Source organism: Cucurbita pepo, chromosome 13 (genome assembly GCF_057944985.1).
Source record: "Cucurbita pepo subsp. pepo isolate OVF chromosome 13, ASM5794498v1, whole genome shotgun sequence".
Lineage (NCBI taxonomy): Eukaryota > Viridiplantae > Streptophyta > Magnoliopsida > Cucurbitales > Cucurbitaceae > Cucurbita > Cucurbita pepo.
The window spans coordinates 10,908,810-10,918,658 of NC_141810.1; the positions used below are offsets into that span (position 1 = coordinate 10,908,810).

The 9,849-nt window shown below is 40.9% G+C and overlaps 1 long non-coding RNA gene across 1 annotated transcript; it reads right to left on the reverse strand.

The window, feature by feature from the left end:
• Window positions 1-397: 397 nt before the first annotated feature.
• Window positions 398-9,572, reverse strand: LOC111808363 (uncharacterized). The gene is made up of 2 exons (XR_015411585.1): window positions 9,059-9,572; window positions 398-1,223 (listed from the first exon to the last, which is right to left on the reverse strand). It is a non-coding gene; the product is annotated as an uncharacterized LOC111808363 (long non-coding RNA).
• Window positions 9,573-9,849: the final 277 nt, after the last annotated feature.

A 9,849-nucleotide genomic window follows, 5' to 3' on the forward strand; every position in this document is an offset into this window, starting at 1 on the left:
CTTTTCAGGGTCTTTTGAAATTTAACTCAGTGTCTTGTCGTTTGTGGATATGATTCTTATTATTTTTACTTTCTGGGTCCTACTTCCCTGTGTGCATTTCTAAAATAATCTTTTCCTAAATGAATAAATAATTTATTATTATTATCATTATTATTTTGATTGCGTAATTATAATATATATTTGTTGTCATAACAACAATGAAACTATATTATAACATAGGAGTGTCCGTCCCCACGAAAAAGAAAGGAAAAAAAATAAACATTTTAATATTAGACTAAAATTATAAAAATACGGAAAAAGAGTTAAATAAAATTGCAATTTTTTAAAATAATAGTTCTTAGTTGTGCAATATTTATAATATATATATATTTTTAATCCCATTTTAACCTTCAATAAATTGAAAACCTAATATTGGCCTAAAATTAAACCAAAATTATCCATAAACGCTCCATACAACCAAACTCTTCTGCCATCAATAGCAGAATGCAGAGAGGACGAAGAGGAAGATGAACGATTGTTTGTGTCTTTCCGACGAACGCAAACCGGCAAGGGCAAACTGAATCTCTACACACGACTCGACCACTTCACCTCTCTTTTTAAAACCTTCCTCAACTTCCCCTTTATGATCTTAACATATTTCTGTCAGTTGGAGGAGGAGGTACAAAAGAAGGGACCAACGTAAGGATATCGTATAGGAGCGAACCACCGACGAGCATCGGTTTTTTTGGGAATCTGAAATGAAACATGGATCTAAAATTGTAGGTACACCCAAGGCTTTATGACGCTGTGGGAGTGGGAGGAAAGACAAGAAGAAGGTAACGAGAATCAAAGATTTTACGTGCAGTCGAGAGAAGAAGACGAGATCCGGGGATTTGGATTCAGGTTGGATACCCACCTGCAACCCAATACTCAGTCCAGTCCAGCAACCCAAATCCTCTATACTCGACCCAAAGCCCACGTTCAAGCCCAATCACGAAGAACACATCAAACCCACACTCAACACGCGACCCACAGCGTCGTGAAACCGACCCAAAGTCCGCACCTCGCCCCGACTCGCGAGCCACGTGCATGTTACCTTCCCCCCCCCCCCCCCCCCCCAACGACACATGTCGTGAATGCAAACACCAACTCCTTCGGCTCACGCGACTTCATCGGCTCGACTCCGACTGCAGCTCAGTGGCTCCTCGACTCATTCGGCTCACAATTTGACCCGATTCCTACATCTTAGATCATATTGGAGATAAATTTAACCTTAACTAAGGCAATTAAGGTCAGTGTAACATCCTATATCCCAAGTTCAAGTTGAATTAAATAAAAAATGTATGGTTAACGATACGAAATAAACGTTCTAATAGGAAATACCTTAAGCATACTTGAAACAACTTCAAGGGACGTAATCAAGTATTCAAATTTAGGAAGAACGTCGACTAAGGTCAACCAAGTAAGTGGTCTTACTATCGGCTTGGTTGGAAGACTTACCTGATGTATGACGACACATGCCTAGTGGCCCTTGCATGTGTCATTTATGTTTTATGTTATATGATGATGTAATGATGTTATTGATGATGTGATGACATTATACGATGATGTGATGATGATATGAGATGATGACACGATATGATGACATAATGATGAGCATGATAACATAATGATGTAAGATGCATGATGAGTAAATGACTTAATATGATGATATTCCATATTAAGATGATGTGTATGTATTAAATGCCATGATGCATCATGACGATGAGTTTTTTAAGACATAACCCCAATTGATGTTAATGAAGATGAAATTATAAAGACCAATGCATGCATGTTACCTAGGGTACCGTGTGAGTGATGTATAGGGTTGTGTCATGAGAATGGTTTAAAGATGAAAATTATAGGGATCTCATGTATATTGTGTGTTCATATACAACAGGTTACTTCTTCATTTATGATGATGAGTACGAACGTGTAGACTATGATGATTATGATGATCATGCTTCGCATGATATTCAGGGGTTTGCTGACCTCTAGACGTCCGGTTACAGACAACTAGCCCAACTATGATAGGTCTAGTGGGTGCGAACTGCCTAGGGACTCACGTTTGCACGTGTGGGTCGTGTAGAAAAGTACTACACATCCAATTATGTTCAAGTTGGAGGTGTAACGCCCCTAATTTTTCTTAACCTAATTAATGACGTCAACCCATGCATGCTTAAATCACATACATAAAAATTCATAACAAATACCTTTTTAAATTAAAGTCATGGGCTTAGATAATCAGTTCAAAACATGAAATTAGACCTAACATAATTTTGATGAAAACTTATACGGTAATAAAAACACCTATTAACTACTAATTGAAATACATTGTGACCTATCAGCTACTAATTTAAAATTAAAGCATACTACTGCCCTATCGTGCCCTAATCTAACTTCCATGGCCTTCCCAACGTTCACCATCATCCGTGAATAGGAATTTTACCTTTACCTAAAAATTGAAGGGTAGCACATGACTTGAATATTTCATAGTCACCCCACTGTTGGGGTTGGATATGCAATCACACAAAATACATGAATTAGACCTATCTTTTAGAAACATAACATAACCTTAGGCTCTTTCCAATTCCAGGGAGGATTGGATGCATGGTACTTCTCCATACACGACCTACATACGCGCACATGGGCCCACCAAGCGGCCTCGTATACGTATCTCCTGGGACTGACTTGGTCAGGCACAACGCATTACACTTCACCGGATGCCACATAAAAAGAAAGACCCGCATGATATCATGGGGAACATAAATATCAAACTTACGCGTCCGTACTATCATAAGATAATGGAAAAGTATCTCGATGCATATAACATACATACATGCATGAGGTCCTGTAATTTACATTCATAACATAACATTTATTTCATTTCCTTTCTCTTTTCTTTCCTTTCCTGACATAACTCATGTATGCAACATCTACACATTGCAAACATGTCATAGTCTATCACAAAATTCTACACGTAAGACATAACATTTCATACATGGCATTTCAATTAATTTGTAAAAATAGTGTAATTTATATACATGCATACGTGACATACATCTCATGAAAATACAAAGAACAATTATGTCAGGACCCGATTTTCGAGGCTTCGAAAAATCGAATCGTGACTAAAAAGACGAAATCGAAAACAAACAAAAGGAAAAGAAAAGAAAAGCAAAGTAAAAAGATAAAAATACTTTGAATTAAAACAAAAGAGAGAAATTTTGTTCGTTAATTATTACAAAAGAAATTGCAAATATAAAATGAAATACAAAAGACTCTAAAAGATCGAAAAGGGACTGACGCTCCGGAACGACCCCCTCTGTGACTGTACAGCTCTCAAACGCTCCTCTACCTCGACCAGTAGCCAGCGAACACCTGAGAAAAATAAAGGAGAACGGGATGAGTATAAAAATTATACTCAGTAAGCCACCTACTTGTAGGCTCTCTTCGCATCTTAATTTAACAGAACTCCCACGGTTTCCTAATCGGTTCTAGGACATCGGGTTCTAACCTTAGTCTCTTGGGGCTTGCCCCTTGGGTTTCACCGGTTCATCGTCCTTTCATAAGTCACCTAGAGGTTCCTTATGCCAAGCTGATATGGTCGGTATCTCTCTATGAGGCACTACCTCTACATGGCTATCTAGGACTACATGGTATCTAGCCTATGGGTGTGCTGAATACCCCTACGCCCATATAGTCCTCCTATGGGGGGCGCGACCCAACCCGTTCCCATGCAGCTACTGGGCTGTACGACGTGGGGACACATTTCCCATGCGAAATGGCTAAGAGCAGTAAGGACTGATCAGGGACCCTTGGTCCTCCCACGAAGCTATAGATACCGTTCTCACGCTAGCAATCTATGAACACTCTTAGGTACTTTCTTGCCATGGTGAACCGCTAAGTTCCTAGGGGAAAATTAAGTCTGGCTGGAGCGACATATCGCTCCTAACAGTAATTCTCTAAGCTTATCATAGAAATTGGCACTAGAAAATAACGGGGTGTGCATGCAACCATCTTCTAACATTCTAATATTCATGCAAACTAGGCACGCCGGCTCAACAGGGCGATGGCCTCCATCCAGCACCCAAAACACGAAGTTCGCGCTCAATGGGGTGAATTCATCCATCGAGCACCCGGAACACGGAATACACAATTCTAACATAAATTAAACGCATGCATACGTACAACGGAAGCTTAAGGCATACAAGCAACACTCAGATAATTCACCCAATACATCATAACAATCCATCTGATTAATCTCATTCATGGAGAGCTAATTTAAGGCAAAATTACTAACATGCATACATACAATCCAAGCGAACCCTACAAGTATTTCTTCCTAAATACCGGTGGTGACTTACCTGATTGACGCGTGCCCTTTTTGCTAGCGTTTCTTTGCCCGTGAGGTGTCCAAAAGTACTGATTTCTTTAAATTAGGTCCCTATTCACGTAAGAACAATATTAGAACTGGAACCGGGACAAAAATCGGGCAAACAGAAAACAACCGGGCCAAATTGGCCGTTCCACGCGCACAGGAATGCGCCAGTCGCAGGCTGCACGCGCGCCCGCCTCCACGCAGTCGCGGGTCGGCCCAGCTTGCAGGCGACACGTGTCGACGCCTCGTTGGAGCTGCGTTGCTCCAGCCGATGGTCGACGCGTGTCCGGCGCCTGTCGCCGCCGTCCGTCGCTCGCCGGCCGACTCCTTTTTTTTTTTTTTTTTTTTTTTCTTCTTTCTTCTCTGCCCTCTGAAAACCGAAACACAACCCTCTTTTCTGATTTTCATATCTTTCGATCCGTAGATCGGATCGACATAATTCCTTCGGCAAAGTTTTAGATCGTGTTACGGGCTACGTCCTCGTTTTTTTTTCGTAATTTTCGCTTAACTACCGGACGAGTTAAGAAGGTCGGAATTTCGCTCACCATTCTCGGACGACTCTCGGATCTCTGCCTTCGGGTTGAGGTCTGGCCAAACTTCTTCACAGATCATGCGTAGAGTTGTTCCTAGATGAATATATCAAGATTTCAGATCTTGATTCACAAAGGAAAACCGTAGATTTGAGGAAACGTTCAAGATCCTTACCTTGCGGGTTTTCCGACTTCTTGATGAAAAATGGGACTCCGGCCACCCACATTCTCTTTTCCCTTCCAAGAAAGTCTCTCTGCATGATCTTCACCTCCTTGCATCATGATCTTCACCGGAATAGACTCCGACAGTAGTTTTCGGTGAGTCTTCCGGCGGTTCATCCTTTCTCCTCTCTCTAGGTTCTCTCTACCCCTTTCTCTCACTATCTCTCTTTTGCAGGACTATGGATGGGGTTTCGTTTGGACCCCTTAGGTGGTTGGAGGGGCAAATTTACCTATTTGCCCCTCTCAACTTTTCCTATTTTTTTTTCTTTTTCTATTTCTATTTCTCTTTCTTCGGGTATTACAAATGAAGCATCACATAACATAAGCATTACACATATAATACGGTAAATATAGAAGCTATCGGGCATGCACCATCATACATCAGTCAATAAGCTAACTTCAACCGTAAGGCCACTTACTTGGTTGTCATTGGCCGAAGTTATTAACAGTTTGGTAGTCACCTCGAAACTATAATCTAAGTCTCACCTATAACAATTCATATAGCATATTTAGGACTTGTTTCCGCTGAGAACGGAATAGTGTTCGTGTCCAAAGGACCTAGCTAAACATGATGATTAACTCCAACATAAGTCCTAAAGTCAATTAAACATAGTAAATAGGCGTCTTAATGACCACAAATTCCTTAAATATGGTCAAAAAAATGGCTTCAGAAAAGCGTCAGAAACCTAGGAATCAATATAACTTGTATACGGAGCCGGCTGAGCCAAGAATTTCTGATTTTCAAACTGAAAGGAGTCGTCGGTTAGAACTGATCATGTGCTGGCCACTTGTGGCACTCAAGAAGGAGAAGGTCGTAATCGGGTCTTTGGTACAGTTCGATGGGGCGGTAGATTGTGTTACAACTGAGCTGACGTCTTCGCTTTGGTCGTGATTGTGTGTTTGGGCCATGAGTAACTGAGCAGGCCGCAATGGACGTTGTCTGACTAGTTGGGCTGAGGAGTGATTGGACCTAACTTTTGGATTCTAGAGAGCGTGACTTCGTGGATATTTGGATGCGGATAATGGAACCCGACCGAAACTTTCGCTTTGTCTTCCTTACTCGAAAACATGACCGAACCCTCGCGACTTCCCTTTTTTTTACAAAGACCAATGATTTTGATGGCACTTCCTGACACTTCCACTGTGGTTCGTCTTCTGGAGGTTGGTATGACAACTCCACGGTACCCTTACGATCCTAAATCTCCAAACTCAGCACCAAATTCAGAGATCTTCACGATGCACAAAACCCTCGATTTCTTCTCCAAAACCCTCTCTATTTCTTTCTCGATTTCAGGTTGAAACTCACAGAAAAACAAACGACTGAATTGGTGTTGGAGGGTTTGAGAATGGAGAGGTTTTAAGAGGTTGTGAGATGCTTCACTTATGGAAATAAATGCGTCGCTGGAAATCATGTGATTTTTGGCGAGATTGAATGTTTATTTATTTATTATTTATTTTTACCCGTTATATTATTACCTCGTAAACGACTTTGTCCTCGAAAGTATATGCACTCTGAAATAGTTTTGGATACTTCTCTTTCATCTCATTCTCTCGTTCCCACGTGGCTTATGTTACTGGTTGGTTTTTCCACAACACTTTGACAAAAGCAATGTCTCTAGTGCGCAGAGTCTTTATTTCACGTGCCAAGATCGTCCGCAATTTTTCTTCGTAACGTAAGTCTTCTGCCACCTACAGGGACTCCTAATCTATCACATGCAAGGGATTAACCATATACTTTCGAAGTAAGGATACATGAAACATGTTATGTATTGCTGAGAGACGGTGTTTGGGTTATTCTATATGCAACAGGTTCAATCTGATCCAAAATTTCAAAAGGTCATTTAAAGCGTGGACTCAATTTGCCTTTGCGTCCAAACCTTATAACACCTTTCATTGGGGTCATTTTCAAGAATACCATGTCGCCCACTTCAAACTCTAGATTCCTTCGGCTTACATTTGCGTAACTATTCGTTACTCTGAGTAGTGCGCATTCTCCCCCTGATATTTTGCACTGCATCATTTGTAACTTTGATCAATTCGGGTCCCACCAATTCACGTTTCCCTACCTTATCCTAACATAGTGATGTCCTACACCGTTTTTCATACAATGCCTCATACGGTGTCATGCCAATCGTTGCTTGAAAACAATTGTTATAGAAAAATTCCATGAGATGCAATTTCAATTCCCAATTACCTGCGAAGTCTAGCACACATGCACGTAGCATATCCTCTAGAATTTGGTTCAAACATTCCATTTGACCATCTATTTGTGGGTGGAACGTCGTACTGAAATCTAGGTGAGTTCCTAATGCTTCCTGGAGTCCATGCCAAAATGCCGAAGTAAAATGTGGATCTCAGTCTGATATACTTGACACAGGAACTCCATACAATCTAATAATTTTCTTCGTGTACAACTGTGCCCAATTATCTAATGTGTAGGTGGCTTTACCAGGAAGGAAATGCGCTGATTTTGTCGATCTGTCAACAATCACCCACATGACCGTGTAACCCTTCAACATTCTTGTTAGCCCTACTATAAAATCCATGGCTATATTCTTCCATCTCCATTTTGGTACACTAAGGGGCTGCAATAATCTCGCTAGTCTCTTTCTAGGTGCCTTGACTTGCTGGCATACTAAACATTTACTAACAAACTCCGTGATATCCTTCTTCATACTACGCGACCAAGTATGGCTTTATGTCTTGATAAATCTTGGTACCACTAGGGTGCATGGCGAATGGGGAGTTATGCACCTCACTTAATATTTCGTTTCTTAGCTCTTCTGCCATCGACACACACAAACGACTTTGATACAACAATCCACCAAAAAATGACCTGGAGTATCCGGCAGCTACCTCTATTGTCAACTCATTAAATATCTTTTCTAACACAGGGTATCCTACTTGAGCATCAATTATTCTTTGTCGGAGTGTGGGCTGGTCCATCAGTTGAGCTAGCTGTGCTCTAATTTCTTCCACTACTATCGTTATTCTAGCTTGCTCGAAATTTGTGTGCATGCGGGGCTATCTCGTGATTAACGCCAATGAATGGGTCGTCTTCTTACGTAAGGCATCTGCAACCACATTGGTCTTCCCAGAGTGGTACTGGATGTCGATGTAATAATCTCGAACCAGTTTCAACCACCTCCGTTGTCTCATAGCTCTTTCTAAGTGAAGAAATACTTCAGGCTTTTGTGTCAGTGTAGATCTGATTTTTCTCTCCATATAGATAGTGTCGCCATATCTTTAATGCAAAAACTACCATCACTAGCTCCAAGTCATGTGTGGGGTAGTTTTTTTCATAGTCCTTCAGTTGCTTATACAATGACTTCCCACTTTGCATCAACACACATCCCAAGCCCTTCTTGGAAGCATCACGGTAAATAACATAGCTTCTTGTACTGTCGAGCATTATGAGTACTGGTTCAATCACTAGCTTATCTTTCAGATTTTGAAAAATTGTTTCTAAATCTTCGATCCATACGAACGGCACACCCTTCCGAGTAAGTTGAGTAAGAGGGGCAGCTATTTTGGCAAAGTCTTGTACAAAGCGTCGATAGTAACCTGCTAGACCTAAGAAACTACGTACCTCAGTAATAGTGGTTGGACGAGTCCATTTAAAATCCGTTTCCACCTCGTTAGGATCTACTGACACACTCTTCTCAGATACCACATGCCCCATAAATGAGACCTCACATAAACCTTGTTTTCCCTTAAGATTGTCAGAGCCTTTCTAAGGTGCATCTGATGTTCTTGATCTGTCTTTGAGTATACCAAGATATCTTTTATAAAATACTAGGACAAAAGTATCCAGAAATTCCTTGAACACTCATTCATTAGTTCTATGAACACTGCAGAGACATTAGTGAGTTCAAAAGACATAACTATGAACTAATAATGATCATACCTTGTTCTGAAAGCTGACACGTCTTAATCTTTGATCTTGAAATTGGCTCGGATCTTCACCGTTCTTGGAAATCGGCTCGGATCCTGAAAGCTATTTTCTCTCTCCTCCGTTCTTGAAAATTGGCTCGGATCTTCACCTTTGGACTAGAATTCCGGCTAGTTTCCTTCCTAAATATTGTGGAGAATTCCCTCCAGATGAACATATCAAAATTTCAGACCTTGATTCACAACGGATAGTTATAGATCTGAGAAAAACGATCAAGATCTTACTTTACTAATTTTCTCGATCTCTTGACAGAAAATGGGACTCCGAACGCCAACATCTTCTTCTTCCTTCCAAGAAGAAGTCCCTGTCAATTAGATCATGGCTGGCGGCTACTTCTAGTGGTGGTCGATGAGATTTTCGGCAGCGATTTTCTTGCTCACTCCCAAATTTTCTCTCTCTAGGTTTTTTTCTTTCTTTACGGCTAGGGGCTAGGGTTTCGAGGACCTCTATTATGGTTGGAGGGGCAAGCTTACTTATTTCTTTTTTTTTTTTCTTTAAATATTCGGGTGCTACAGCGTGGAAGGGTTTACTTGTTCTTCAATGTTCTCTTGTTCAGCTCCATGTGATCAATGTACAAGCGCATCGAGCCATCCTTTATCCAACAACTCTTGTAGTTGTGTCTTGAGTTCTTTCAATTCAGCTGGTGCCATACGATACAGGGTCTTAGAGATAGGATCGGTACCTAGTTGTAGCTCTATTCTAAAATCAACATCTCATGTCGGAGTAATTCCTGGAAAATCCTCTAG